The sequence below is a fragment of the Rhinoderma darwinii genome (assembly GCF_050947455.1).
Source record: "Rhinoderma darwinii isolate aRhiDar2 chromosome 2 unlocalized genomic scaffold, aRhiDar2.hap1 SUPER_2_unloc_55, whole genome shotgun sequence".
NCBI lineage: Eukaryota > Metazoa > Chordata > Amphibia > Anura > Rhinodermatidae > Rhinoderma > Rhinoderma darwinii.
This window is the reverse complement of record NW_027461724.1, coordinates 1251931-1276608: the sequence shown is the minus strand read 5'-3', so window position 1 is coordinate 1276608 and position 24678 is coordinate 1251931. Positions and strand designations below refer to the sequence as shown.

The window sequence follows — 24678 nt, the reverse complement described above, 5'->3', positions numbered from 1 at the left end:
TCCAATTTTAAAACGAGCCGGTGGGAGTCTCGTATTTTGGGTGGAGGGGTCCTTTATCAAAGTCACTAAGTACTTCCACTTGACGGTCCACACACCGCACTCGTTCATAACTCTCCCCATAAGCTTGATGTTCTTGAAGTAGGCAGCTAAGAATGCTGCCACTTCCTGGTCCTTCACATATGGGGAATACATCTTAATCACCACGAGTTTGGTTACCTCAAAAGCATGCTCTATTACCTGGACTCCCAAAGACGTGAGTTGAACTTTTTCCCTCTCAGCTTTGTCCATAGCATCACGGAGGATACCTTCTCCAACAAAAGTTATGTCAAAAACTCCACGCCTTGGGTAATCCTGGATCGCCAAAATTTCATGCTTGCGGACCGCCAGCAACTTCTCGAGGATTTCGTATACGAGGAACTTGACACCTCGTGGACCGCCTCCACCCTCTGCCAAGATGACTCTAGCAGAGTTTCGCAGCCGGGCGTACACCGGCACCGCATCGGGTTCGCCTGCCATTAGCGTGGCCAGGTCGAACCGCGCAGCTTTCGCTGCGCCCCTTGACGTACAGAGACCAAGGGGCTGGGGGGATCGCAACTCGTTGCTCAGGACTAAGCCTCTCTCCCAAATAGCAGCACGGGGGTGAAGTCCAGGCGAACCTGGACGATCCCCCGAGGCCGAGAGAGAGGGTACCTGAGCACCTTCTGACTAAAAACCTCCTGTATAAATACACTTGGTCCTAGCCAAAAGGCCGAGAAGCGATAACCCAAACGGGCCGCGCGTTGACCGAGCCTGCCCAATACTGCTGTTCACCCCTTGCAGCGATTCAGCCTACTCCTAGGCAATTCCATGGGGCCCTGCAGGCTCACACACACTCACAGCTACTAAGCGGGAGGTGAATAAAGGCCGGAGAGGAAGCAAGACAGGATTTGCTTCTTTTGCTTGCACCACAATGCAGTGCTGAAAGAGGAGGAATCGACATAAAAACGCCTTCCTGGCAACGCCCAAATGCCCTCCTGCCGTGCAAACACTGGCAGCAGCAGCAGCAGTAAGTGCATGTCCACTGCCACCCCTTCTCCTTTCACACCTTGTATCAGCTTTAATCCAGTCCAGTGCTGCCTGCTGAGCAGCACTGACCAACACTGCCTGGGCCCAGGCTTTTATCTCTGAGGCCCCATTATGATGTCAGAAAGCTGGCTCTGGCTCCTGAGGTCTCCACTATGACACGTGCAAAGTTCCGTCTGAACTTTATATAAGACGGTGCGGCTCAGTCAGTCACTCAGTGTTGCCTGAGAGGGCAACACTGCAACAGCCGGCCCCCAGGCTGTCTTTTTTTTGCACAGCTAGTTGCCTCCAGGAGGCCACAAGAGGGAGACAAGGGACTGCAAAATGGAAAATAGGCATCCACCAACTTTACAGACAACTTGTTCTCCTTGCTCCTACAACCTCCATCCTTGCACAGTTTGTTATTCTTCCAGGTAACATAGTAACAAATCCAAATTGCTGCTCTCTTTGTAGGCAAGCAAGGGTTTGTTGCAACTGCAATTCTTACTTCTTCTTGAAATGTAGGGACCACAGTACATTCCATCACATCCATCTAGTGTACACAGGTAGGTCCATTGTGACGGGCGGGCGGGCGGGCTGGCTGCTTTAATGGCTGTTTGCTGTTCCCCTACTCCACTCCACTATTTGACTATGGTGCTGCATCAATCAGTGGCTGGCTCAGGTGCAGCTCTTTAACCTACCTAGGAGGGAGGGCGGAGAGAAGACAAGGAAGGTGAATGAGCTGTTCCAATGTGAAATGCCGGAAACACAGAAACACAGACGACACAAAACAAGAGGTGGCAATGTATTAATTAATTGCATTTAATAAATTAGCTCATTATCACACATGACTGTACAAATGCATTGTCCAACAGGTGTTGAAATAATGGGATTAAAAGGGGAGATCCCATCCGAAAGACAAAAACAATGGCAAACACAAAAAGCACTTTTGGAATCTGATTTTAGTAAAGACATAAGGAAAGGGTGCATCGGTCCTGTAAATACTGCAATACCAGGTCAATGCGTGGAGTGGACAGAGCAAGCTCTATTTCCATCTCCCTGTTCTAAAAATCCATTTAATATATGGTCCCCAGATAGGGGACGTATCAGATATTAAACTGCTAAGAACAGATACTACACTTGATCTTAGCCAAAAGGCCGAGAAGCGATAACCCGAACGTGCCGCGCGTTTTGCTTCTTTTGCTTGCACCACAATGCAGTGCTAAAAGAGGAGGAATCGACATAAAAACGCCTTCCTGGCAACGCCCAAATGCCCTCCTGCCGTGCAAACACTGGCAGCAGCAGCAGCAGCAGTAAGTGCATGCCCACTGCCACCCCTTCTCCTTTCACACCTTGTATCAGCTTTAATCCAGTCCAGTGCTGCCTGCTGAGCAGCACTGACCAACACTGCCTGGGCCCAGGCTTTTATCTCTGAGGCCCCATTATGATGTCAGAAAGCTGGCTCTGGCTCCTGAGGTCTCCACTATGACACGTGCAAAGTTCCGTCTGAACTTTATATAACACGGTGTGGCTCAGTCAGTCACTCAGTGTTGCCTGAGAGGGCAACACTGCAACATCCGGCCCCCAGGCTGTCTTTTTTTTGCACAGCTAGTTGCCTCCAGGAGGCCACAAGAGGGAGACAAGGGACTGCAAAATGGAAAATAGGCATCCACCAACTTTACAGACAACTTGTTCTCCTTGCTCCTACAACCTCCATCCTTGCACAGTTTGTTATTCTTCCAGGTAACATAGTAACAAATCCAAATTGCTGCTCTCTTTGTAGGCAAGCAAGGGTTTGTTGCAACTGCAATTCTTACTTCTTCTTGAAATGTAGGGACCACAGTACATTCCATCACATCCATCTAGTGTACACAGGTAGGTCCATTGTGACGGGCGGGCGGGCGGGCTGGCTGCTTTAATGTCTGTTTGCTGTTCCCCTACTCCACTCCACTATTTGACTATGGTGCTGCATCAATCAGTGGCTGGCTCAGGTGCAGCTCTTTAACCTACCTAGGAGGGAGGGCGGAGAGAAGACAAGGAAGGTGAATGAGCTGTTCCAATGTGAAATGCCGGAAACACAGAAACACAGACGACACAAAACAAGAGGTGGCAATGTATTAATTAATTGCATTTAATAAATTAGCTCATTATCACACATGACTGTACAAATGCATTGTCCAACAGGTGTTGAAATAATGGGATTAAAAGGGGAGATCCCATCCGAAAGACAAAAACAATGGCAAACACAAAAAGCACTTTTGGAATCTGATTTTAGTAAACACATAAGGAAAGGGTGCACCGGTCCTGGAAATACTGCAATACCAGGTCAATGCGTGGAGTGGACAGAGCAAGCTCTATTTCCATCTCCCTGTTCTAAAAATCCATTTAATATATGGTCCCCAGATAGGGGACGTATCAGATATTAAACTGATAAGAACAGATTTTTGAGTTGACTACCCCAACAAAGGAGGTAACCGTTTATTTAAAATTTTGAACAAATTTACAATAAATCAATACATTTCAACAAAAATTTACATAAATTTACAATCATGGTTTTTTTAATACAGATAAATACAAATTGTCAAATAAAAACAATTTATAAAAGGGCACTTGGTGGCATCATATTATGGAACTCCATTCACTTAAAAACCATTTTCTACATAAAACAGGAGAGAGTTTTTTATCTAAAAGAAAATATTTGTACATTTCATTAAGACAAATGGCTAAAACATCTTCCACAGCTAAAACTTCATGCTTAAATAATAAAATGTTTCTGGCCGCCCACAGAGCTGCTTTTACGCAGTTGGTGATCTTCCATGCCATCATTTTTCGAGTCTGTGTTGGGCATTCCAGGCATCCATATAAAACGCCATCACTTGTGTATCTCCGAAGTCCTGTAATCTTCTGTACCAAGGGGAGGATTCTTGTCCATATCAATTGCGCGTAAAAACATTCCCAGAATAGGTGGTAGACTGTCTCGTCATCTCTACATCCTCCCCTTGGACACGCAGCCGAGTTGGTCAGTCCCCTTCGATGCTGGAATGCCCGGCATGGAAGACACTCGTGGGCACAGCTCCAGGCCAGATCTTTCTGTGGGTTAAAAAGATATTTAGCGCTCACCATCTTCCATATTTCTTTACATTTTTGTTCATTAAAATTACTGATGGGAGCTACTAAAACATTTTCTTTTATCTTTTTTAAAATTCCTTTACTATTTTTTACTTCGTTAATATTTTTGTCTTTTAAGTTAAAAAGGTTTACAATTTTTTCTAAAATCTTATACTGGCCAGAAAGGTTAAAAGCATACGGGGAGCTTAAAACCGTGGAGAACCAACCGTTCCTCCTCATAAAATAACCTGTGTTAAAACGTATAAAATATGACCAGTAATGTTCCTTAAAAACTGCATTAAGACATAAAGTAAAAAATTTTATTAAAAGGAATGCTTTTATATCGGGGAAATCTTTCCCCCCCATTGGTTTGGGTAATATTACCTTCTCTCTCCTGAGCTTTTCCATCCTGGAGTTCCATAAAAATGTGAAACATGCTTTAATTATTTTTTTCAATAAAATCTCAGGGGGAGGGAATACCATACTTAAATATAATAAAATAGGTAAAATCACCATTTTTGTAATTAAAACCTTTCCCTCCATTGTTAACTTTCTCATGTTCCACATGCAAATTTTCTGATTAACTTTTTGTGCCACCAAGTCCCAACTGGTAAAACCATTATTTGACTCATTGAAGGAGACTCCTAAAATTTGTACAGACTCTGACACAGGGACTGGAATGTCCATTAAAACCATTTTGCCGATATTTAAGATGTTACTTTTATTAAAATTGACTAAAAAACCGGAGGAGCAACAGAATTGGTAAATCTGTTTAAAAGATTTCTGTAACGACAGGGTGTCCCTGCAAAGGACCGCGACATCGTCCATGTACCCCACCACTTTAGCCTCTAGTCCCCCCCCGCCCGGCAGGGGGACTCCGCTTATCTGCTTATCCTTTCTTAACCTGCAGAGTAGAGGCTCGATCGCACAAATAAAAAGTAGTGGGGACAAGGGACACCCCTGCTTCACTCCGGAATTTAAAAGGACATCCTGTGTCTTAAAACCCTTTACTAAAATTTTGCTAGTACAATTTTCATAAAAGGCCTTCAGAGACTGTAAAAAACCTTCCGGTATACCCATTTTTTCTAAAACCTTAAAAAGATAAAAATGTGACACTCTATCGAAGGCTTTCTCAAAATCTATAGATAAAATTGCCATTTTACCTCCTCTCTCTTTCGTGTCACTGATCACATCTTTTAAAAGGTTTAAATTATCCCATATACTCCTCCCGGGTATCCCACAGACCTGATTGGAGTGTATGATCTGGCCTATCACTGCTTTTAATCTGTTCGCACATATCTTCGCCATTACTTTGTAGTCAGAGTTTAGCAAAGTGATAGGCCTCCAATTTTTAATGTCTGTTTTGTCCCCCTTTTTGTAAAGCAGGGACACCTCGCCTTTCTTCCAGGACCCCGGGAGGGCTTTTGTTCTAAAAACTTGGGTAAAAAGAGGGTGGAGATCCTCTTTTAAAATACCATAAAATAAAACATAGAATTCTATAGGTATACCGTCAGGGCCAGGGACTTTACCTGTTTTAAAACTCTTTGTAGTTTCTAAAATCTCCTGTTCCGTAATATCCTGTAATAAAAACACTTGGGAAGCAGGATCTAAAACAGCATCCACCTCCTTCAATGAGTCGTTCATAAAATCAACATCAACATGTTTTGTATTAAAAAGATCCACATAAAAACCGTGCACCTTTTTTAAAATGTTTTGGGTATTTGTTTCCCCATCTATCTCATTTAACAGGGTATGCTTATCATTTATTTTCTTGAAGAAGTACCTGGAGCAGGTCTCATTTTCTTCAAGATGTTTTACCTTAGAGCGAAAGATTATCTCCTTTCCCCTCTGCTCCAGGCACTGGGAGATTTCTTTTTTAATTTCGGTGATCTCTTTCTCCACATGCATACCCTGTTCTCTGAACTTGTATTGGGTCTGCAGACGGGTATTTAAATTAACATAAAATTCAAATTTTTCTTTTGCTTTCTTCATCCCAGCTTTAATAAAAAAATCTCTTATCTTTATTTTCATTTTTTCCCACCAGGAAACAATTAGCATATTGGGATGTCTTACCCGTCTGCAGCCCTTATAAAAGGTGATAAAATCGGATAAAATTTGCGGATCCTCTAAAAGGGATACGTTTAATTTCCAGGCTTTCTTCGGAGTTCTCCTTTGATCGTTCAAATTAACTTTAAAATATAAAAGTTTATGGTCAGAAAACACGTTAGAATTAAGATCACATTTAAAAGGCAGTATTTGATAAGAGCAAAAAATAAAATCAATCCTGGAGCTGCAGTTTACATTGCTCCAGGTGACGCCGTCCTCTTCAGGTAGATCCCTATTGCATTTTTTAAAAACATCAGTAAGTTTAAAATCCACTGTAATATCTTTTAAAATAGACGGGGTTTTATCATAGTTTCGACTTACTGAATTCGAGAACCGGCGTTCCCCCTTTAAAATACAATTCAAATCACCAGCTAAAATAAGTGGTTCTGAATCATTGATAAAAAGGGGTAAAATTTCTAGCATTTTTGCTCTTTCCTTCTTGTCTGTAGAACCATAAAAGTTTAAAAACTGCCATCTAACACCGTTTATAAAAGCTTTGACCATTAAAATTCTGCCTGGTAAAATTTCATAAAAACGATCAATTAAAACGTTCCCTTTGAATAAAATGGCGACACCTGCGGCTTTTGATTCATTAGACCCGGACCACACTGAAGGTCCGAGTCTCCAGTCTTCCTCATATTTTTTATAATTCATGCGGTGAGGTATGCAGCATTCCTGTAGGAAAAACACTGAGGCGGTAAAAACAGAAAGGTAGTTAAAAAGGGCAGCTCTTCTTGTCTGTGAGTGCACGCTTCTTACATTAAAGGAAAGACCACATAACTCAGCCATGAGGAAAAGGGAGAGAGACAGTCTATTTTTATCTTACCCGAGGAGGCCTCAGCAGTCCTCCGCGTCGCCAGACACCCCACTCGAGCTCTCATCATCATCTTTCCTCGAGTCAAATGTGCGCATCGATGAGGTTTGAGAGGAAGTCCCGTCACTCAGCTGACCCCCCTCACCTAAGGCACTTCTTGAAAATGGGTCCCAGACGGACTCAACAGGTAAGATTTGGCAATCTTTGGCAGCGCCCTCCCCTTCTATAGGGGCAGGAATCGCGCTTCCGGACGTCTCAGGGACCACGCTTACCTCGGAGGCAGCTGTCCCTATATCCCCCAACTGTCTAGAAGGGGGGGGACCTTTAGCTGTCGCTTCCGGGGGCACGTCAACTGGTTTCCCTGCCTTCAACCTGGCAGGTACTCCCATCGGCACCCCCGCTGCCACCTCCGAGTACGCCCTACGTCTCTTAGTGAGCGCTGCCGCTCCGCCCGGGACCTCTGCCTCAGGTACAGGCTGACCCAGCATCTCTTGCAGGCCAGTAGGATCAGCTTCATCTGAACTACCCTGTGCCCCAGTCTCCTGGGGGGGCTCTTTCGTCCGCTGATCACTGGCTCTGCGTTTTTGTCGCCTCTGCTCTTTAGGGTCACCTGTTTGGGGGGGTCTGCTGGAGGTATCCATATCGTCTTGCTCGCCTCCTTGGGGTTCCTCTCCTTGTACAGGGGTGATCTGGCCTGCGGGCCGCTCGGGACGCCTTGGCCGGTCCTCGGGTTGTTCCAACTCTTTAGATCTGTGGGGACAAGTAGCATAGAGGTGACCAACTCGGCTGCAAAAACGGCACCTTTTCCCCAGAGGGCAAGTTTTGGTCTCGTGCTCAGAGCTGCCGCAGTTCCTACAGGTGCTGTCACAAGACTCCTTGGTGTGACCGTACTTTTGGCACTTCCTACAGAATGGAGGCATCCCTGAAAAATAAAAGTCTCCGGCCATATCACCTATTTTAAAACGTGCTGGCGGCAACATTATCCCTCCTGTAAAATTGGCATCTTTATAACATGTTACATTGAATCTCCACTTTGAGGTCCATACACCAACCTCATTCATTACTTTGCCAATACATTTCACAGTTTTAAAATAAGGGAATAAAAAGGACATCACTTCTTTTAAGTCGGCAAAAGGGCAGTACATCTTTATAACTATCATTTTAGTGATGTCCATAACGTGCTCATAAAAATCAACACCGTCCAGTCTCGGGTCATTTTTTACCGTATAAGCCGCCAGCAGATCTCGGAATACTCCATTCTGTATAAAAGTAACGTCGTATGTCCTCCTTCTTGGGTAATCCTGCACCGCCAAAATTTCTCGCTTCTGGATGTTGAAGATACCAACAAGTACGGTCTCCACCACGAATTTTAAGCCGCAGGTCGTCGCCTTCTCCTCCGATAGCACTACACGAATTGTGTTTTTAATCCGGGCATAAGCCGGTATCTCACATGGATCCTCGTCCATGGTGAGTAAGGTTTTTTTTTGGGATCGTTACGCTACTCCTTAGTAGGCGTAACTTTGGGCGCAACTCCCCTTTTCGGTCGAAACCTACACGGGGGTATATGGATCGCAACCCGTTGCTCAGGACTAAGCCTCTCTCCCAAATAGCAGCACGGGGGTGAAGTCCAGGCGAACCTGGACGATCCCCCGAGGCCGAGAGAGAGGGTACCTGAGCACCTCCTAACCAAGACCAGGCAGCACTGACTACAAGTAACCAGCACTACACTTGATCTCAGCCAGAAGGCCGAGAAGCGATAACCCGAACGGGCCGCGCGTTGACCGAGCCTGCCCAAAACTGCTGTTCACCCCTTGCAGCGATTCAGCCTACTCCTAGGCAATTCCATGGGGCCCTGCAGGCTCACACACACTCACAGCTACTAAGCGGGAGGTGAATAAAGGCCGGAGAGGAAGCAAGACAGGATTTGTTTCTTTTGCTTGCACCACAATGCAGTGCTGAAAGAGGAGGAATCGACATAAAAACGCCTTCCTGGCAACGCCCAAATGCCCTCCTGCCGTGCAAACACTGGCAGCAGCAGCAGCAGCCCACTGCCCACTGCCACCCCTTCTCCTTTCACACCTTGTATCAGCTTTAATCCAGTCCAGTGCTGCCTGCTGAGCAGCACTGACCAACACTGCCTGGGCCCAGGCTTTTATCTCTGAGGCCCCATTATGATGTCAGAAAGCTGGCTCTGGCTCCTGAGGTCTCCACTATGACACGTGCAAAGTTCCGTCTGAACTTTATATAAGACGGTGCGGCTCAGTCAGTCACTCAGTGTTGCCTGAGAGGGCAACACTGCAACAGCCGGCCCCCAGGCTGTCTTTTTTTTGCACAGCTAGTTGCCTCCAGGAGGCCACAAGAGGGAGACAAGGGACTGCAAAATGGAAAATAGGCATCCACCAACTTTACAGACAACTTGTTCTCCTTGCTCCTACAACCTCCATCCTTGCACAGTTTGTTATTCTTCCAGGTAACATAGTAACAAATCCAAATTGCTGCTCTCTTTGTAGGCAAGCAAGGGTTTGTTGCAACTGCAATTCTTACTTCTTCTTGAAATGTAGGGACCACAGTACATTCCATCACATCCATCTAGTGTACACAGGTAGGTCCATTGTGACGGGCGGGCGGGCGGGCTGGCTGCTTTAATGGCTGTTTGCTGTTCCCCTACTCCACTCCACTATTTGACTATGGTGCTGCATCAATCAGTGGCTGGCTCAGGTGCAGCTCTTTAACCTACCTAGGAGGGAGGGCGGAGAGAAGACAAGGAAGGTGAATGAGCTGTTCCAATGTGAAATGCCGGAAACACAGAAACACAGACGACACAAAACAAGAGGTGGCAATGTATTAATTAATTGCATTTAATAAATTAGCTCATTATCACACATGACTGTACAAATGCATTGTCCAACAGGTGTTGAAATAATGGGATTAAAAGGGGAGATCCCATCCGAAAGACAAAAACAATGGCAAACACAAAAAGCACTTTTGGAATCTGATTTTAGTAAACACATAAGGAAAGGGTGCACCGGTCCTGGAAATACTGCAATACCAGGTCAATGCGTGGAGTGGACAGAGCAAGCTCTATTTCCATCTCCCTGTTCTAAAAATCCATTTAATATATGGTCCCCAGATAGGGGACGTATCAGATATTAAACTGATAAGAACAGATAAAGGTTTCAACAAAATTTTATTGACACATATATATATATATACAGAGAATACATTTCATAGAATAAAATTCAGTAATAAAATGCTTGTTGTACATTTCATAAAATATTTTTGGTGTAATACAATTCTGTAATAAATTATTTGTTTGTACATTTTTCTTTAATAAAATTCAGTAACAAAAAGTTTTTATAATTCATTTCATTAAAACCTTTTTGTAAAATTAAATTCAGTAATAAAATGTTTATTTTTAATACATTTCATTAAAATGATAAAAGCAATAAATTTTTAACGAGAAGAAGGTTTCTTTAAAAATATGACAATGGCAGGATAAAACAAGCAGTAAAATCACAATTACAAATACATAAATTATTTACATGGTAATCGTGTTCCACAGAGACAGACACCACATGGATGCCGCTTCTTTTGCTCCTAGATTTTTTTTGTCTCTGAGGTAGTATACATACAGCTCACTTAGCGCAATCTTGACACAGTCTGTAATGTCAATAAAATCACGTTTAAAAAGAAGAATGTTCCTAACCTTCCAGATGGCATTTTTAAAACAATTAATAATCATCCAGCAGATCATCTGCTGTCTGAATGATGGGCAGGTAAAAAGGCCATAAAAAACGTATTCGTACTTAAAATCTTTAAGACCACAGATCCATTTTAGTAAAAGGCCGGCTTTTCTCCATACCTCCTGTGCATAGTGGCAGTTCCAGAACAAGTGCATTACTGTTTCGTCATTCCCGCACCTATCTCGTGGGCACTTGGCTCTCGCCACCAGTCCTCTCCTATGTTGGAATGCACGTGTAGGGAGGCACTGGTGGACGATTGCCCAGGCAAGGTCCTTATGCACATTTGCAAGATATTTTCCATACACATTTCGCCACACTTGCTTGGACCTTGCCTGCGAGAAATTGGACACTGCCACTGTCTCTTCTCCGTGTCTGCACGCCACTGACACCTTCCTCTGGTCCCCCAATATGTCAGGCTCCAATTCTTGGAGGCTCAGGAGCCTAACAGTCTTTTCTAGCACCACATAGTGTTTTGGGGGACACAGAAGCACAGGAGAATTTAAGGAGATACGAGCCCAACGTTTAAAAACCATGCCCGCTGCGTATTTTAAAAAGCAGCTAAAAATGCCATCGGATTTAAACATTTTAAAACAGAAGCAGAAATATTTGATATAAAAAAAAGTAAAAAGGTTAGGAACATTTCTCCAGCCATTGTCTTTACCTTTATACATAAAATCACGTTTTAATTTTTCCATCTTGGAGCCCCACAGAAACATAAAACAAATGCGTGTTAGCTTTTTAATATATAAAATGGATGGAGGGAAAACCATGGCCACATAGAGCATTATTGGGATTAAAATCATTTTTATGATTAAAATTTTCCCCTCCATCGTGAGGCTCCTAAGATCCCACATTAAAACCTTCTTCTCTATTTTTGCTATCACTGAGTCCCAGTTAGAGGTCCCATTGTTCGCCTGATTAAAAACAATCCCTAAAATTTTAATCTGGTCCTTCTGCATTCTGACTCCTGGGGTCAGGGAGGAATCCCAACCTCCTATATTAAAACAGTCACATTTATCAATGTTAAGTTTAAAACCAGAAGCCTCGCAGAAAAAGGTGGTGTTCCTCAGCGCCCTCCTCATGGATGATGAATCGGGGCACAGGATTGTCACATCATCCATGTAGCTTAATACCTTTACTTGGTTGCCCCTCCCACCAGGTATTGGGGCGCCTCTAATAACTTTATCGTTCCTGAGCATGGCTAAAAGGGGCTCCATTGCGCAAATAAATAGTAGGGGAGACAATGGGCACCCTTGCTTGACTCCAGATAAAAGAGGAACACCACTAGTTAAAAATCCATTTATAGAAATCTCACTAAAACAGGACCGATATAAAAGCATCACACGACTTATAATAAAATCAGGCACCGCCATTTTTTTAAGAACCATAAAAAGGAACTCATGGGACACTCTATCAAAGGCCTTTTCAAAGTCAAGGGATAAAATAGCAAGGTTTTGGCCTCGATCTTTAAAATACCAAATAACATCTCTTAAAATATTAAGGGACTCAGTGATAGATCTACCAGGTACCCCACAGACCTGATTTGGGTGGATTAATTTACTGATAAAAGGTTTAAAACGGACCGCTATCAGTTTGGCTAAAATTTTATAATCTACATTTAAAAGCGTAATCGGGCGCCAATTTTTGAGCTGGTCCTTTCCACCCTTCTTTTTAAAAATTAGGGACACAATCCCCCTTCTCCAAGAAGGGGGCAGCTCTTCTACAATAAAAGCCTCTTTATATAGTAAAATCATATCCTCTTTTAAAACATCCCAAAAAGTTAGATAAAATTCAATAGGCAACCCATCCTCCCCAGGGGCCTTTCCCGCTGAAAAACTTTTAAAAACAAATAAAAGTTCCTCTAAATTAAGATCCCGGGATAAAACCTCCTGGTCCAAAGTATCTAACTTAAAATCAAGGGAGTTAAGAGCATGATTTAAAAAGGATTCATCAATAGCTTTTTTGCTAAAAAGGAGTTGGTAAAAATTAAAAGCTGCATTTAACATTCCTCCCACGGAAGTCTCCCCTTCTAGGTTTAAAATAGCGTCTCTTTTGTCATTTACCTTTTTAAAAAAGAATCGGGAGCACTTCTCGTCTTCTTCTAGATGCTTCACGTGGGAGTTAAAAATTATTTGTTTACCTTTATCATCAAGACATTTTTTTATTTCAGCTTTTAAGTTTAAAATATCAGAATCCACCTCAAACCCAACATCCTTCAATTTAAAAAGCACATGTAGACGCTTATTAAGAACATAAAACCACTGTTTCTTTTCTCTAGCTTTCTTCCTACCTGCTCGGATAAAAAATAATTTAATTTTTGGTTTAATGCCCTCCCACCAGTGCAGCATGGTCTCGTGGGGTTTTCTCTGTAATTGCCAGCACTGGTAGGTCCGCACAAACTCATTTTTAATTTCGGGGTCCTCCAGGAGTGTGGCGTTCAACCTCCAGAGGCCCTTACTTACTTTTTGCTCTCCCTCGAGCTCCAGAGACACATTTAGGAGTTTGTGATCTGAAAATATATTATTTAAAAGCATGCATTTTTGAGGGGTAAAATCATGAGAGGCAAAGATAAAATCGATTCTGGAGCTCACTCTTCCATTCGACCATGTGGCGCCTGGGTCTCCTGGCAAGAGATCCTTCCAGCAATCGCGTAATTTAAAATCATCAATAAAATTTTTGAGCAGGTAGGTAGTTAGGTCTTTTCTATTTGCATCACCCCCCTGCCGGCACTCTCCTTCTCTTATGCAGTTAAAATCACCCCCTACCAGCAGGGGGGTAGACCCAACACAAAACAGTGGTAATATCTTAAAAAGTTCTGCCCGCTCCTGTTTGTCAGGAGGGGCATACACATTTAAAATACGAATTAAAAGTCCATTAATATGTAGGTGGGTTAAAACAGCTCTGCCGGGCATAATCTCAATCACATTTTGTATGGAAATAAAACGGCCACGGCAGAGTAATCCCACACCTGAAGAACGACAGTCATTGGCTCCAGACCACACCGAAGGGCCCAGCTTCCAGTCTTGTTTTAAATCCATATAGTCCATGCTGTTAGGGATTCCACACTCCTGCAGTAGGCAAAAATCAAAGTCCATTGTCTCAAGAAAAGAAAATAAAGCAGCCCTGCGAACAGGGCTCTTTAGGGACCTCACATTCAGTGAGGAGAATTTTAGGGTACTAGAAGGCATCACTTATGGAGAGTCAGTGTCCACCTCTGAGGAGCCCGACCCCGATATACTCTGGGAGTCAGGCTGCCCCGCATCCGGGGACGCGAACTCCAAGATGTTCACAGGGTCAGAGCCGGATAGATGTTTAGACCCGACTCTTCCCCTGAATTCGCTTTCATCCGAGCTGCGGCATAGTGTTTTCCTCTTAATTGTGGACACGTCCTCTTCTCTCGTCCTCTTCCCCGTACTGGATAAATCCATACGCGCTCCGTCCTCGTCCTCCTCACTCGATGTCTCTTCGGTCTCCTGGCTGATGTCATCTCCGTCACGATCTCCGGCCTCTGCTACCTCAGGTGCGGCTACAGGTCTCTCCGGATCGCTGGTCATCTCGGGTTGCTCAGGAGCCTGTGAGGTCCCTTCCTTCTTTCTCATCATTCCGCCTACTGCATCTAAAGCCGTCTGCATCCGACCCTCTATTGGCGTAACAAGAGGGACGGACTCTAGCTCCCCAGCCGATCGGTGGCGGCTGGTGCTTGGGGTATCCCGCAAGGAGCCCCTGCGTCTGGACTCCTTATTTGGCTCTTCACCAGCCACCATCTCTGCCCAGTCCCCTTTTGTGGGTATCGAGGACCGGCGAGACTTTTTTCCGACCGGTTCCGGGTTGGAGCTTGGGGCCTTCATTACAGAGCTAGAACAGCCCTGCTCGGCCCCCTTGGAATCCCTAGGACCACCCTCCACACGTGGAGTGGAGGGTATTGGCCCTGACCCTTCGGTAGGTCCCGGGGCATTACCAGCAGTGCCCACACCTGTTGCAGGCTGCTGCCCTGGCCCCGGTCGGGGTGGCCCAGGTTTGGGTTCACCCCTCAATGACTGCGTTCTCTTTGGACAATCTTTGTACATGTGTCCTGTCTCCCCGCACAGGTTACACATGGTGCTGGAACTGCACTTGGAGGCCACGTGCCCAAGGCCTCCACATTTGTTACAGCGTATGACATGACCTTCACTGCATGCGTCTTTTGTATGTCCATACGACTGGCAGTTCCAGCAGAACCGGGGCATCTGGGGGTAAAAGAGATAACCCCGGTTCCTCCCAATGGCAAAGTTGGCTGGCGGATGTACAAAGCCTCGTATGCCACTTGGGTCTTGGAAGAACTTCACGAAGTACTTCCGTTTGCCATTCCAGAAGCCCTCTGCATTTTTTACTTCATGGCTGAAGTGTATCTCTTTACAATATCGCCCTAGGAAAATCTCGATGTCCCTGGCAGGGACAAACGGGCTATGCATCACCACGACGAGTGGAATGGATTCCTCGCCGTAGAGGAACGAGAAATTGAGCCCGTCCAGGCGCTCATCTGTCTGGTCCGCACCAGACAGGGCTGCACAGATGGTGTCGCAGCAGGCCGCGGTACAGAAGGAGATGGTATATCGTCCGCGGCCTTCCTGGTCATTAAGACACAGGATATTCTCCCGTCTGAGGCCGAAGAAGCCAAGCAAGATTTCCCCTACTATGAACTTCAGGTTCCTCCGCTGGCGATGTTTCTCCTCGACCTCAATCCGGATAGATTGTCGCAACTGGGTCTCCCCAGTCACGAATCCGTATGTGAACGGCATCACAGCTTGTCCCAACACAGCTTGTCGCAACAAGGAATCGCCCTTCTAGGCCGTCCGGCGCAAGCCGTCCGCCTAGTGATCCCTTCTCGTTGCCTGAGGACTAGTCCGACTACCAAATAGCTGCAGGGGGGTGAAGTCAAGGCGATAAACCTGTGACGATCCCCCCAGGCCAAGTAGCCGGGTACCCCAGGCACCTTCTGACAAAACCTCCTGTATAAATACACTTGGTCTTAGCCAAAAGGCCGAGAAGCGATAACCCGAACGGGCCGCGCGTTGACCGAGCCTGCCCAATACTGCTGTTCACCCTTGCAGCGATTCAGCCTACTCCTAGGCAATTCCATGGGGCCCTGCAGGCTCACACACACTCACAGCTACTAAGCGGGAGGTGAATAAAGGCCGGAGAGGAAGCAAGACAGGATTTGCTTCTTTTGCTTGCACCACAATGCAGTGCTGAAAGAGGAGGAATCGACATAAAAACGCCTTCCTGGCAACGCCCAAATGCCCTCCTGCCGTGCAAACACTGGCAGCAGCAGCAGCAGCAGCAGTAAGTGCATGCCCACTGCCACCCCTTCTCCTTTCACACCTTGTATCAGCTTTAATCCAGTCCAGTGCTGCCTGCTGAGCAGCACTGACCAACACTGCCTGGGCCCAGGCTTTTATCTCTGAGGCCCCATTATGATGTCAGAAAGCTGGCTCTGGCTCCTGAGGTCTCCACTATGACACGTGCAAAGTTCCGTCTGAACTTTATATAAGACGGTGCGGCTCAGTCAGTCACTCAGTGTTGCCTGAGAGGGCAACACTGCAACAGCCGGCCCCCAGGCTGTCTTTTTTTTGCACAGCTAGTTGCCTCCAGGAGGCCACAAGAGGGAGACAAGGGACTGCAAAATGGAAAATAGGCATCCACCAACTTTACAGACAACTTGTTCTCCTTGCTCCTACAACCTCCATCCTTGCACAGTTTGTTATTCTTCCAGGTAACATAGTAACAAATCCAAATTGCTGCTCTCTTTGTAGGCAAGCAAGGGTTTGTTGCAACTGCAATTCTTACTTCTTCTTGAAATGTAGGGACCACAGTACATTCCATCACATCCATCTAGTGTACACAGGTAGGTCCATTGTGACGGGCGGGCGGGCGGGCTGGCTGCTTTAATGGCTGTTTGCTGTTCCCCTACTCCACTCCACTATTTGACTATGGTGCTGCATCAATCAGTGGCTGGCTCAGGTGCAGCTCTTTAACCTACCTAGGAGGGAGGGCGGAGAGAAGACAAGGAAGGTGAATGAGCTGTTCCAATGTGAAATGCCGGAAACACAGAAACACAGACGACACAAAACAAGAGGTGGCAATGTATTAATTAATTGCATTTAATAAATTAGCTCATTATCACACATGACTGTACAAATGCATTGTCCAACAGGTGTTGAAATAATGGGATTAAAAGGGGAGATCCCATCCGAAAGACAAAAACAATGGCAAACACAAAAAGCACTTTTGGAATCTGATTTTAGTAAACACATAAGGAAAGGGTGCACCGGTCCTGGAAATACTGCAATACCAGGTCAATGCGTGGAGTGGACAGAGCAAGCTCTATTTCCATCTCCCTGTTCTAAAAATCCATTTAATATATGGTCCCCAGATAGGGGACGTATGAGATATTAAACTGATAAGAACAGATTTTTTTTTTGAGTTGACTACCCCAACAAAGGAGGTAACCGTTTATTTAAAATTTTGACAAAAAGGGTTTACAATTTTTACATTTTTACAATAAATCAATAAATACACAGGGTTTACAACAATGGTATAATAATAAATACAAGTTATCAGATAAAATCACATAACTTATAAAAGGGCACTTGGTGGCATCAAATTATGGAACACCATTCACTAAAAAACCATTTTCTACATAAAACAGGAGAGAGTTTTTTATCTAAAAGAAAATACTTGTGCATCTCACTTAAACAAATGGCTAAAACATCATCCACAGTTAAAACGTCATGTTTAAATAAAAGAATGTTTCTGGCCGCCCACAGAGCTGCTTTGACGCAGTTAGTGATCTTCCATGCCATCATTTTTCGGGTCTGTGTTGGGCATTCCAGACATCCATAAAAAACGCCATCGCTAGTAAATCTCTGTAGTCCTGTAATCTTCTGTGCCAAGGGGAGGATTCTTGACCACACCAATTGCGCGTAGTAGCACTGCCAGAAAAGGTGGTAGACTGTCTCATCATCTCTGCAACCTCCCCTTGGACACGCAGCCGAGTTGGTCAGTCCCCTTCGATGCTGGAATGCCCGGCATGGAAGACACTCGTGGGCACAACTCCAGGCCAGATCTTTCTGAGGATTAAAAAGATAATTAATATTTACCATTCTCCATATTTGTTTGCACTTTTGTTCACTAAAATTACTAATGGGGGTTACTAAAACATTTTCTTTTATCTTTTTTAAAACACTTTTACTATTTTGCACGTCTTCAATTTTCTTGCCTTTCAAGTTAAAAAGGTTCACAATTTTCTCTAAAATCTTGTACTGGTCAGGGAGGTTAAAAGCATACGGGGAGCTTAAAACCGTGGAGAACCATCCGTTCCTCCTCATAAAATACCCGGTGTTAAAACGGATAAAATATGACCAGTAGTGATCCTTAAAAGCAGCGTTAAGACATGCAGTAAAAAATTTGATTAAAAGAAAGGTCTTTATGTCAGGGAAATCCTTACCACCCATTAGTTTTGGCATCATCACCTTCTCTCTCCTGAGTTTTTCCATTTTGGAGTTCCATAGAAATGTAAAACAAGCTTTATTTATTTTTTTTAATAAAATATCAGGGGGAGGGAAAACCATACTCAAATATAATAAAATCGGTAAAATCACCATTTTGGTAATTAAAACTTTTCCCTCCATGGTCAGCTTTCTCAAATTCCACATACAAATCTTTTTATTAACTTTTTGTGCCACCAAGTCCCAACTGTTAAAACCATTGTTTAACTCATTGAAGGAGACCCCTAAAATCTGCACAGTCTCTGACACAGGGACTGGAATGTCCTGTAAAATCATATTGCCAATGTTTAAAATGTTACTTTTATTAAAATTGACTTTAAAACCGGAGGAGCAACAAAACTTATAGATCTGTCTTAAAGTTGTTTGTAGTGATAGGGTGTCCCTACACAGTACCGCGACATCATCCATGTACCCCACTACCTTTGCCTCTAGTCCCCCCCCGCCCGGCAGGGGGACTCCACGTATCTGTTTGCTTTTCCTCAAGGTGCACAGTAGAGGCTCAATTGCACAAATAAAAAGTAGTGGGGACAAGGGACACCCCTGCTTCACTCCGGAATTTAAAAGGACATCCTGTGTTTTAAAACCTTTGACTAAAATCTTGCTAGTGCAGTTGTCATAAAAGGCCTTCAGAGACTGTATAAAACCTTCCGGTATACCCATTTTCTCTAAAACCTTAAAAAGATAAAAGTGTGACACTCTGTCAAAGGCTTTCTCAAAGTCGATTGTTAAAACTGCCATTTTGCCTTTCCTCTCCTTTGTGTCATTAATAACATCTTTTAAAAGGTTTAGGTTATCCCATATGCTCCTCCCGGGTATCCCACAGACCTGGTTGGAGTGAATTATCTTGTTTACGACTGCTTTTAATCTATTTGCACAAATTTTAGCCATTATCTTATAGTCGCAATTTAGCAGTGTAATTGGTCTCCAGTTTTTAATGTCGGTTTTGTCCCCCTTTTTGTACAGCAGGGACACCTCACCTTTCTTCCAGGACCCCGGGAGGGCTTTTGTTCTAAAAACTTGTGTAAAAAGAGAGTGGAGATCCTCCTTTAAAACACCGTAAAATAGAACATAAAACTCTATGGGTATACCATCAGGACCAGGGACTTTACCTGTTTTAAAACTCTTGGTAGTTTCTAAAATTTCTTGTTCTGAAATCTCCTGTAATAAAAAGTTTTGGGAGACAGGATCTAAAACAGCATCAACCTCCTTCAATGAGTCATTCATAAAAGCATTGTCAATGTTTTTAACATTAAAAAGATCCGCATAAAACCCATGTACCTTTTTTAAAATATTTTGGGTATTTGTTTCACCTTCAATATTATCCAACAGGGTATGCTTATCATTGATTTTCTTAAAAAAATACCTGGAGCAGGTCTCGTTCTCCTCAAGATGTTTTACCTTACAGCGAAATATTATTTCCTTTCCCCTCTGCTCCAGGCACTGGGAGATCTCTTTTTTAATCTCAATGATCTCCTTGTCCACCAGCATACCCTGTTCTCTGAATTTATATTGGGTCTGCAGACGGGTATTTAAATTTGCATAAAATTTGCATTTCTCTTTTGCCTTTCTCATCCCAATCTTAATAAAAAAATCTCTTATTTTAACTTTCATTTTTTCCCACCAGGTGACGATGGGCATATTGGGATGTCTTACCCGTCTGCAGCCTTTGTAAAAGGTAATAAAATCAGCTAAAATTTGCGGATCTTCTAAAAGGGATACGTTTAATTTCCAGGCTTTTTTCGGAGTTCTTCTTTGGTTATCACATTTCACTTTAAAATACAATAACTTATGGTCAGAAAAGACGTTTGGGTTAATATCACATTTAAAAGGCAGTATTTGGTAAGAGCAGAAGATAAAACCAATCCTGGAGCTGCAGGTCACGTTGCTCCAGGTAACGCCGGCCTCTTCAGATAGATCCCTGTTACATTTTTTAAAAACATCGGTAAGTTTAAAATCAGTAACAATATCTTTTAAAATTGATGAGGTCTTGTCGTAGTTCCTGCTTACTGAATGAGAGAACCGGCGTTCCCCCTTTAAAATACAATTAAAATCACCCGCTAAAACAAGTGGTTCTGAATCATTAATAAAAAGGGGTAAAATCTCTAGCATTCTAGCTCTTTCATTTTTTTCAGGAGAACCATAAAAGTTTAAAAACTGCCATTTAATACCGTCTATAAAAGCTTTGACCATTAAAATTCTGCCTGGTAAAATTTCGTAAAAACTGTCAATTAAAACGTTCCCTTTAAATAAAATGGCGACACCTGCGGCTTTAGATTCGTTAGACCCGGACCACACCGAAGGTCCGAGTCTCCAATCTCTTTCATATTTTTTATAGTCCATGCGATGTGGGATGCAGCATTCCTGTAGGAAAAAAACTGACGCGGTAAGAATAGAGAGGTAATCAAACAGGGCAGCTCTTCTTGTCTTAGAATGCACGCTTCTTACATTTAGGGAAAGACCACATAACTCAGCCATGAGGAAAAGGGAGAGAGACAGTCTTTATAATCTTACCCGAGGTGGCCTCAGCAGTCCTCCGCATCGCCAGAGACCCCACTGGGACTCTCATAACCTTCGATTCTGGAGTCCACGGAAAAAATAGAGAAGGTAGGAGAGGAACTCCCATCACTTAGCTGACCCCCCGCCAAACCTGAGGCACTAATCATGAAAGGATCCCATATGGACTCCACGGGCAATATTACATCTGCAGGAGCTTTTTTGGCAGCGACCTCCCCTTCGATAGGGGCAGGAATTGCGCTCCCTGACGTCTCTGGGACCTCCGTCACCTCGGAGGCAGCTGTCCGTGTATCCCCCAACTGGCTAGAAGGGGGTGGACCTTTAGTTGTCACTTTCGGGGGCACGTCCAGTGGTTTCCCTGCCTTCGCCAATGCAGGTACTTCCATCGGCACCCCCGCTGCCACCTCCGAGTACGCCCTACGTCGCTTATGTTTCGCTGCCGCTCCGCCCGGGTCCTCTGCCTCAGGTACAGGCTGACCCAGCATCTCTTGCGGACCAGTAGGATCAGCTTCATCCGAACTACCCGTCTCCCCAGTTTCCTGGGGGGGCTTTTTCGTCCGCTGATCACTGGATCGACGCTTGTTCCGTCTCTGCTCTTTTGGGTCACCTGTTTGGGGGGGTCTGCTAGAGGTATCCATCTCATCCTGGCCTTCTCCTTGGGGTTCCTCTCCTTCTGGGGGTACGATCTGGCCTGCCGGCTGCTCGGGACGCCTCGGCCGGACCTCGGGTTGTTCCGATCTGTGGGGACAAAATGCAAAAAGGTGACCAACTCGGCTGCAATATCGACACCTTTTCCCCAGAGGGCAAGTTTTGGCCTCGTGCTCAGAGCTGCCACAGTTCCTACAGGTGCTCTCGCAGGACTCATTGGTGTGACCGTACTTTTGGCATTTCCTACAGAATGGAGGCATCCCTGAAAAATAAAAATCTCCTGCCATATCTCCTAATTTAAAACGTGCTGGCGGCAGCATTATCCCTCCTGTAAAATTGGCATCTCTGTAGCATGTCACTAGAAATCTCCATTTAGAGGTCCAGACCCCAACCTCATTCATCACTTTGCCAATACACTTAACTGTTTTAAAATAGGGGGATAAAAAGGACATCACATCTTTTACGTCAGCAAATGGGCAGTACATTTTAATAACAATCATTTTTGTGATGTCCAAAACATGCTCGTAAAAATCCACTCCGTCCAGTCTCGGGTCCTTTTTTACTGCATATGCCGCCAGCAGATCTTGGAATACTCCATTCTGTATAAATGTGATATCATAGGTTCTTCTTCTTGGGTAGTCCTGCACTGCCAAAATCTCCCTCTTTTGGACATTGAAAATGCCAACAAGCACGGTCTCCACCACGAATTTCAAGCCGCAAGTCGTCGCCTTCTCCTCCGAAAGAATAACTCGCACAGTATTTTTAATCCGGGCATACGCCGGTATGTCACCTGGATTTTCATCCATAGTGAATCTTTTTTCTTGGAATAGTCACGCCACCCGTTGGTGACGTAACGTCTACGCAGCCTCCCCTTTTCGGCCGAAGCCTACACGGGGGTATGTGGATCGCAACTCGTTGCTCAGGACTAAGCCTCTCTCCCAAATAGCAGCACGGGGGTGAAGTCCAGGCGAACCTGGACGATCCCCCGAGGCCGAGAGAGAGGGTACCTGAGCACCTCCTAACCAAGACCAGGCAGCACTGACTACAAGTAATCAGAACTACACTTGATCTCAGCCAGAAGGCCGAGAAGCGATAACCCGAACGGGCCGCGCGTTGACCGAGCCTGCCCAATACTGCTGTTCACCCCTTGCAGCGATTCAGCCTACTCCTAGGCAATTCCATGGGGCCCTGCAGGCTCACACACACTCACAGCTACTAAGCGGGAGGTGAATAAAGGCCGGAGAGGAAGCAAGACAGGATTTGCTTCTTTTGCTTGCACCACAATGCAGTGCTGAAAGAGGAGGAATCGACATAAAAACGCCTTCCTGGCAACGCCCAAATGCCCTCCTGCCGTGCAAACACTGGCAGCAGCAGCAGCAGCAGCAGCAGTAAGTGCATGCCCACTGCCACCCCTTCTCCTTTCACACCTTGTATCAGCTTTAATCCAGTCCAGTGCTGCCTGCTGAGCAGCACTGACCAACACTGCCTGGGCCCAGGCTTTTATCTCTGAGGCCCCATTATGATGTCAGAAAGCTGGCTCTGGCTCCTGAGGTCTCCACTATGACACGTGCAAAGTTCCGTCTGAACTTTATATAAGACGGTGCGGCTCAGTCAGTCACTCAGTGTTGCCTGAGAGGGCAACACTGCAACAGCCGGCCCCCAGGCTGTCTTTTTTTTGCACAGCTAGTTGCCTCCAGGAGGCCACAAGAGGGAGACAAGGGACTGCAAAAAGGAAAATAGGCATCCACCAACTTTACAGACAACTTGTTCTCCTTGCTCCTACAACCTCCATCCTTGCACAGTTTGTTATTCTTCCAGGTAACATAGTAACAAATCCAAATTGCTGCTCTCTTTGTAGGCAAGCAAGGGTTTGTTGCAACTGCAATTCTTACTTCTTCTTGAAATGTAGGGACCACAGTACATTCCATCACATCCATCTAGTGTACACAGGTAGGTCCATTGTGACGGGCGGGCGGGCGGGCTGGCTGCTTTAATGGCTGTTTGCTGTTCCCCTACTCCACTCCACTATTTGACTATGGTGCTGCATCAATCAGTGGCTGGCTCAGGTGCAGCTCTTTAACCTACCTAGGAGGGAGGGCGGAGAGAAGACAAGGAAGGTGAATGAGCTGTTCCAATGTGAAATGCCGGAAACACAGAAACACAGACGACACAAAACAAGAGGTGGCAATGTATTAATTAATTGCATTTAATAAATTAGCTCATTATCACACATGACTGTACAAATGCATTGTCCAACAGGTGTTGAAATAATGGGATTAAAAGGGGAGATCCCATCCGAAAGACAAAAACAATGGCAAACACAAAAAGCACTTTTGGAATCTGATTTTAGTAAACACATAAGGAAAGGGTGCACCGGTCCTGGAAATACTGCAATACCAGGTCAATGCGTGGAGTGGACAGAGCAAGCTCTATTTCCATCTCCCTGTTCTAAAAATCCATTTAATATATGGTCCCCAGATAGGGGACGTATCAGATATTAAACTGACAAGAACAGATTTTTTTTTTTTTTTTTTTTTTTAAAACCATTTCAGTTAGTTATAAGCAACTTATAATGTTTCTCAAAACTTGAAAATCAAATCCACGTTGCTTCAAACTTATCATCATTCTGGTTTGTTCTTTATTTTTTCTTCAATTTACATAAACAATCACAAAGAAGAACAGAACAATATTACCTACATCGTATCAGGAATTTCCATTTTTTGAACTTCCATATCCCCTCTGAATCTAGGCCACCACCACGCTGTCTATCCCACAAATACATGACGTAAAGTCTAGACAAAATCATCCTAATACACTCATTTACAGGCACTAATTTCCTTTTAAACACTAACAAGTTTCTCACATCCCACAAACTTTCCATCACACATGCCATAATTAACCACATAATTCTATCTTTCATACGACTACTTGCACCCATTCCAAACATTGCTACTTTCCAATTAACAAATTTTACCCCCGCTAGTTCTTTACACAAGCCACCCACCCCTTTCCATACTTCATACGAATAGTCACAATCCCACAACATATGTCTCACACTCTCACTTGCTCCACATCCATCCCTCGGGCAAACCTCAGACCTAATAAGATCCCTTCTTTTCTGCACTTGCCTAACAGGTAGGATATTATGCAGCGACAT

General features: G+C 44.5%; 5 non-coding genes across 5 annotated transcripts; all 5 read right to left on the bottom strand.

Moving 5' to 3' along the window:
- Nucleotides 1-2020: 2020 nt before the first annotated feature.
- Nucleotides 2021-2211, bottom strand: LOC142679586 (U2 spliceosomal RNA). The gene has a single exon (XR_012852812.1). It is a non-coding gene; the product is annotated as a U2 spliceosomal RNA (small nuclear RNA).
- A 1118-nt stretch (nt 2212-3329) lies between these two features.
- Nucleotides 3330-3515, bottom strand: LOC142679591 (U2 spliceosomal RNA). The gene has a single exon (XR_012852816.1). It is a non-coding gene; the product is annotated as a U2 spliceosomal RNA (small nuclear RNA).
- A 6569-nt stretch (nt 3516-10084) lies between these two features.
- Nucleotides 10085-10270, bottom strand: LOC142679629 (U2 spliceosomal RNA). The gene has a single exon (XR_012852839.1). It is a non-coding gene; the product is annotated as a U2 spliceosomal RNA (small nuclear RNA).
- A 6839-nt stretch (nt 10271-17109) lies between these two features.
- LOC142679703 (U2 spliceosomal RNA) lies at nt 17110-17300 on the bottom strand. The gene has a single exon (XR_012852876.1). It is a non-coding gene; the product is annotated as a U2 spliceosomal RNA (small nuclear RNA).
- Nucleotides 17301-23884: 6584 nt separating this feature from the next.
- On the bottom strand, nt 23885-24068 carry LOC142679686 (U2 spliceosomal RNA). The gene has a single exon (XR_012852867.1). It is a non-coding gene; the product is annotated as a U2 spliceosomal RNA (small nuclear RNA).
- Nucleotides 24069-24678: the final 610 nt, after the last annotated feature.